The sequence below is a fragment of the Akebia trifoliata genome, chromosome 8, assembly GCF_017979445.1.
Source record: "Akebia trifoliata isolate Shusen 1 chromosome 8, ASM1797944v1, whole genome shotgun sequence".
Taxonomy (NCBI): Eukaryota; Viridiplantae; Streptophyta; class Magnoliopsida; order Ranunculales; family Lardizabalaceae; genus Akebia; species Akebia trifoliata.
Window position 1 is genome coordinate 13,963,121 of NC_141382.1, and position 5,790 is coordinate 13,968,910.

General features: G+C 38.4%; 1 pseudogene; it reads left to right on the forward strand.

Annotated features, from left to right (window-relative positions):
- Positions 1-233: 233 nt before the first annotated feature.
- On the forward strand, positions 234-3,665 carry LOC147396215 (homeobox-leucine zipper protein ROC2 pseudogene; annotated as a pseudogene).
- Positions 3,666-5,790: the final 2,125 nt, after the last annotated feature.

Here is a 5,790-nt window from a genome sequence, read left to right on the forward strand (position 1 = left end):
CGTTTCATTCTAGTTGCTATCGACTACTTTACCAAGTGGGTAGAAGCTGCTTCATACGCCAATATCACGAAAGCAATGTCCTGAAGTTTGTCAAGAACAACATTATTTACAGGTATGGGTTTCCCAGCGGATTAGTGACTAATAATGCCAAGAACTTCAAGAACAAGGATATGGTCAAGATGTGCGAAGACTTCCAGATCACTCACCACAACTCTGTACCCTACAGACCTAAGATGAGTGGAGCAGTTGAGGCAGTCAACAAGAATGTCAAGAAAATTATCGAGAAGATGGCGGTTACGTACAAAGACTGGCACAGCATGTTGCCTTTTGTATTCCATGCCTATCGAACCTCGTTCAGAACGTCGACTGGGGCAACTCCGTATTCATTGGTCTATGGAATGGAAGCAGTTTTACTTGTAGAGGTCGAGATTTCTTCCTTCCGGATCTTAAAAGAAGTAGAGTTGGATGAAGCTGAATGGGTTCAAGCTCGGTTCGACCAGTTAAATCTAATTGAAGAGAAGTCCCTTTCAGCCATTTGCCATGGATAGATCTATCAATGACGAATAACTCGTGCCGACAACAAGAAAGTCAAACCTAGAGATTTCTCGTCAGGAGACCTTGTATTGAAAAAAATTCTGCCAATTCAAGAAGATGCCACGGAAAAGTTTTGACCAAACTATGAGGGACCCTTCATTATGAAAAAGGTGATGACGAGAGGAGCTCTGAGCTTCATAGAAATGGACGGACAAGTCTTCCTTCAACCGATCAGTGTTGATACTGTCAAGAAATACTACGCTTAAAAATGGACCTTAAGATGATGAAAAGCCATCCTTGTTATCCTGAACAAACTGTCTAACCTTAGTCAACCCCTTTGAGCCATCAAGTTTATTTCTTAACCTAAGATTGGGGCAAGTCAAAATAAAGTCAAAAAAAAAAAGAAGAGAAAAGTAGAAAAATCAAAAACATCACATTATTCCTGGCTCGCATGAGGATAAACTGTGAATGGCTAAAAATACAAAAATTAAAAAAAGTCAAAAAAAAAACTCGAATATTTGATCTGGGCTCAATCCAAATCTCCAATCTGAATAAGTTCGAGAGATGTTGGGAGGAAACATAGATCATCTTTCCGAAATAAAAATAGACGAACCCCAGGTCTAACCCACCTAGACAAATCTAGACCTTAGCCTTTTGTATTCTTCTATTACCATTAGCCCAAGCCAACGTTTCGTCCAAATAAATGTCCTTTTTGATCAGGGAATGTTCTAGGACAACACAATGACGATGGCAGTACCAATGATCTTGCGACTTGGTCCGGACCTCAAAGTCTTGTTAGTTGTTAAAAGACTCGAGAGGGGAATCTAGGTCGAATATTCGAAAAAAAGAGTACTTGAAGTATAGAGTAGCCGATTTCGCGGCTCAACTTGAATTACCAAACCACAAATAGTTGTCACCAAACTCAAGAGGGGAATCTAGATCGATTACTCAAGAAAGAGTAGCACTATAAGAGTAGAGTCACCGATCTCATAGCTCAACTTGAGTCACCAAGCCACAAAAAAAAAAAAGACTACAAGCAAGAACTGTAATATGAAAAATCAAAAAATACAAGCATAGTCTGAAAGGGCATAGTGAAAACCTGAAATGACGTTATAAGTAAAAGAATCAGACTACGACAAGATCAAAGCCACCAGCACGGTGAAAATCCTAAAAAGGGCATCAATGCGTAAAAATGTGAAAATCGGGTCTGGTGAAAATCGTAATTAGCACTAAGGGCAATAAGGGTAAAAAAAAAAAAAATATAAAAACAGAAACAAAAAACTCCTGGCCTACAAGAGTATAAATTGTGAACGGTAAAATCTTTCCAAAATCCCGAGACCCAAACAGATAATAGTTTTCCAATACCAGGGCACTGAGGATGACTCTAAAGGAACCAAAAGAGGAATTGACGTTTTATATCCTCTGTGGTTGGCAAAAACACAAAGATCGTCACAACGAAAGATTTTACAAACTCGAAATTTATCATACTTATTTGATAAAGATATTTCATAAAATTTCAAAAAGAAAAACTACTATTTTGACCGATGATGAAAAATCTAAGACTTATTCAAACTTCAAGTTTTCAAAGCATTAGATACACCTGAGGCCAGGTAAGTAAAAAACCTATTTTCTTTTTATTTCAAAAGCTTCACATTACATTTTTACTAAAAAAATAAAAATAGGGTACAATCATTATCACCTCGACGTCCGAAGCATCATGACTCACTAGGTAAGACGCGAAGGCATCGAAGCAGGGACCCTGAGCAAGCCTCTCCTAAGATCACTCTCCGGGCCTACTAAGGTAGATAAACCATTGATCATCAAGCTTGCAATTTCAGCAATGGAAGAGCTGATCCGAATGGCCCAACTTGGGAAACCCTTATGGATGCGTGGCCTTGACGATACTTATGAGATTTTAAATGAAGAAGAGTACATGGGAACTTTTCCGAGGAGAATTGGGCTGAAACCTTTTGGATTGAAAATAGAAGCTTCACAAGAAAGTGCCATGGCGTAGTAGGAAACTACAATGGAGCCCTTCAAATGATGACAGCAGAATTCCAAGTCCATTCACCTCTTGTTCCGACCCGAAAGAGTTTTTTTTGTAAGGTATTCTAAACAGCACTCCGAGGGAACTTGGGTGGTTATCGATGTGTCCTTGGACCATTTACGTCTTAGCCTGATATTGACATGTCAAAGAAGGTCATCTGGCTGTGAAATCCAACAAATGTCGAATGGTTTCTCCAAGATTGTATGGATTGAATATGTTGAAGTGGATGACAAAGCAATTCACACTATATATAAATCGCTGGTTAAACTCTGGCTTTGGATTTGGGGCAAACGATAGTTGCTACCTTAGATGGATAGTGTGAATGCCTTGCAGTTGTTATGGCTAGTAACATGCCGGCTAGAGATATTGGTGTGACAACGAATCAAGAATGGCAAAAGAGTATGTTGAAGCTAGCTGAAAGAATGGTGATGAGTTTTTGTTCTGGTATGAGTACTGCTACCACTAACACATGGACCATATTATCAAGAAGTGGAGCTGAAGATGTGAGGGTCATGACTATAAAGAGCATAAACGACCCAGACCAACCTCCTATTATTGTGCTAAGTGCAACTACTCCTTTCTGACTTCCTACTCCACCAAAGAAAGTCTTTGATTCCTTCCGAAATGAGGATTCTCATGATGAGTGGGATATCCTTTCTAACAGTGGTGTTGGTCAATGGCCAAGATCCTGATAACTGTGTGTCTCTACTGCAAGTAAATACTCTAAATTCCAACCAGAACGACATGCTAATATTGCAAGAGAGTAGCACCGATGCAATAAGCTCGTTCGCAGCTAATGTTCCTGTGATATTGTTGCAATGGATGTGTTCTAAATGAAGGTGACCCAGACTATGTAGCCTTCCTGCCTTCAAGTTTCGCTATACTTTCAGATTGGCCAACAATGCACAGAGGTGGAATTATTGAAGTTGGGTCTGAGGGATCTCTCCTGACTATTGCATTTTAGAGCTTAGTTGATTCAACTCCAACAACAAAACTCCCTCTTAGATCTGTGGTAACTTTGAACAACCTTATCGCTTGCACCGTTGAAAAGATCAAAGGCGTCATTACAAGGGACAATGCATGAATTGGGAGGATTAACTTATGGTAAAAATAAAGTAAGATCAACAAAGGAAGATAATAAAGAATGGATTTTGGGTTGTAGAAGAAAGAAAGTAAAGAAGTCAAGAACGTACCGTGCATCAAAAAAAAAAAAATAAATAAATAAACAAAAAAATAAAAAAATAAAAAAATAAAAAAATTAAAAACTAAAAAAATAAAATAAAATAAAAAATCAAAATCAAAAGAATTTCAAAAACCTTTCGAGTTGCACTCAACTCCGATTATTCAAAACACGATCGAAGAAATATCCAAATTTTAAAACTCATCAAATTTTCGTCAAATCTGAGATCTCACACAAGCTCCGCACCATCGAGATCAAGGAATTAATAAGGCAAAACTTTGTCAAATCCTGCGCTTGAGTAGTCACTTTTTACAAAAATCATTAATTCAATCGATAACCGAAGTCGTGTTTTACAAAATTCTCTAGCCCGTACAAATAGGGGTTTAGTCTATTCTTTGCATGCAATTCCTGCAAAGAAAGGTAGTTGTAGACACCCCAATTTGAACTGGCTCATACTCGAAAGGACCCAAAAATACAGATTTTTCAACAAAATTGGCCAACAAGCCTTGAAAGCCCGAATCACTAAAAAGGTGACATTTTGATCGAACCAAAGCCCCTAAGACTACCCAAGGGTCTAGGGGACCCATCGAAAGAATTTGACCTACCCTACACCCTCCCGACCTTCACTTCTCCATCTCCAAATCCGAAATAACCCAAGCCCATCTATGGCTGACGAACCCGCAAGTCACCAAAAATGTAATTCTTGCATTATCCCCTAACCTAAATCTAATCCCATATCATTTAAAAACCTAAAATGTATCCACCTTCCCAAATCCAATCCAAAATGATCCCAATCGATTCCTAAAACCTACGACCCTCCTAAAACCTAAGCCCAATGCACTAAAAGCCCACAAGCCATTATCCATATCCAATTCATTATCAACCCACAATCCTAACCGATAAACAATCATCCACATCAAACCAATCACAAATTTATCATCAAAAGGTAACACATGTCATCATCCCCACTCACCTCCCTCATTTAATCACCTACCCCCATCACCTTTCTTTAAACCATTCATCTAACCTATTACTTCTCTCCAAAATCACCTCAACCTATACCCTACCCTAACCTAACCTATCATCATTCTTTAACACCATCAACCACCCACATCACAACCCATATGCTTTACACCCTAACCTATCCCCATTCTCTAACACCATCAACCACCCACATTACAACCCATATCTTCTACACCTCAACCTATCACTTTCCCTTAAAACACTCCAACAAAATCACCTCAACCCATACCTCCCACCATCATCACCAAACCAACCCACACCCTTTTCTCTAATCAAACAACTACCATCACCAATCAACCAATTTCATCATCTCCCTATTTGTCACATGTCATCATCCCCTCAATTCTCCTAAAATCCAATCAACCAACCTCTTACACTACCCATCCCCCCAAATCTAAACACTTTACATCTTCCATCAACCTAACACTAAATCAAACACCTAACACCCCCATTATTTCCATCAACCATCACTCATCTTATCTCACCAAACACTCTACCCAAATGGATTTGGGTAAGATTTAAATCATTTTGATCAAAATAAAACCCATTTCCATTCATTACACAATTACCTTCCCTTTAACTCCAAATTTTATATATTCCACCCCTAAAACCCATGTCAGACTCCATTCTCCCAATTCTTCATCCCATTATATCCTTAAAGTAAACCCCAACATCTATAAATACCCCCTCCTCTTCCCAAAAATGGTTACCCACTATCACTAAAAAAAATCTTACTAAGTCTTACCAATTTCTCCCCTACCCAAATTCTCATCACAAAAATCCTATCAATTCTCTCTTACCAACTCTCACTAAAAAAATCTTACTAAGTCACAAAAAAAAATACTTCACTCAATCTATTCTCTACTCATCTCTTCTCTACTCTCAAACTAATCTTCTAAAACCAATACTCTCATATTCTATTAAGAACTCAAGAAAACTCAAAGGAGAATAAGAGGAAAGAAAGCAACTTGGAAGCTTTAAGGTGGGTTAAAATAATATACCCCCC